Source organism: Trachymyrmex septentrionalis, unplaced genomic scaffold (genome assembly GCF_001594115.1).
Source record: "Trachymyrmex septentrionalis isolate Tsep2-gDNA-1 unplaced genomic scaffold, Tsep1.0 scaffold131, whole genome shotgun sequence".
NCBI classification, from domain to species: domain Eukaryota; kingdom Metazoa; phylum Arthropoda; class Insecta; order Hymenoptera; family Formicidae; genus Trachymyrmex; species Trachymyrmex septentrionalis.
Window position 1 is genome coordinate 758,972 of NW_017304450.1, and position 905 is coordinate 759,876.

General features: G+C 37.5%; 1 protein-coding gene across 4 annotated transcripts in view; it reads right to left on the reverse strand.

Annotated features, from left to right (window-relative positions):
• LOC108757008 (rap guanine nucleotide exchange factor 2-like) overlaps nt 1-905 on the reverse strand; it is a 98,873-nt gene that overhangs the window by 39,764 nt on the left and 58,204 nt on the right. The gene's annotated exons all lie outside the window — the stretch shown is intronic.

Sequence of the window (905 nt, forward strand, 5' to 3'; positions counted from 1 at the left end):
GATTTCATAAAAGTACGGCATTAATTATAGAAAAGCATATCTGCGCTTGTAACACTGGCGGTCAATTCAAACTCCTCATAAGCGCTAAAAGAGAAATGAGAAACTCAAGGTGAATGAGAAGCACGTGAATCTAATCGGCGAAGATGGCAATTAACGAGACGATGGAACGGAGGCAGGAAGAATTTCCATTTCCAGCGGAACACGCAGACCGTGCCTTCCGGTACGGCGATTCAGCGGCGCGATTATTAGTTATATGTTAGTTTATGTGTTAGTACATATCCACCCCCCCCCCCCAGCATGCTTTCTGCCTCGCTGCCACGAACGAAAGTCTGCTTCGAGAACGACGTTTACGCCGCGCGTTTACGATGCGCAGCAAAAGAATTGGAAAAATTCGGAAGTACAGTGTCTTTCAGTACGGTAAGTTATAGGAAGTAAAAAAAATTGTTAAATTAATCTCTGTCTAACTTTTCCTCCGCAAACTTACGTCAACAAACCTAGCTGAAAGGCACAAGGTTGTTTTACCAAATAACGAATTTCAAACGAGTACATTCATTTACTCGCTTTATTACTTAACGGAAGCTCTGCTTTCTTTCGCTTACGTAAAAATTTCTCATCTATCACGCCTTTATACGGCTGCGCTAATTAGGTATAACAACTTCCCTTTTTTTTTAATTAAGAACAAGAGCGCATCAATCAGAATTTATGCGATATAACATGGAAATAATATGAATCTTACTTTGTCGTGAGTAAGCTAGATAACGAAAATCATTACATCTAATTAAGATTATTACCATAGATCTAAATAAATATGCGATACTTAAACCAGAAAGTGTCATAAATAATAAATAGTTATTAAATTATACTTGAAAACAAAAATTAAAATAAAATATTTCTACTGACTCCCC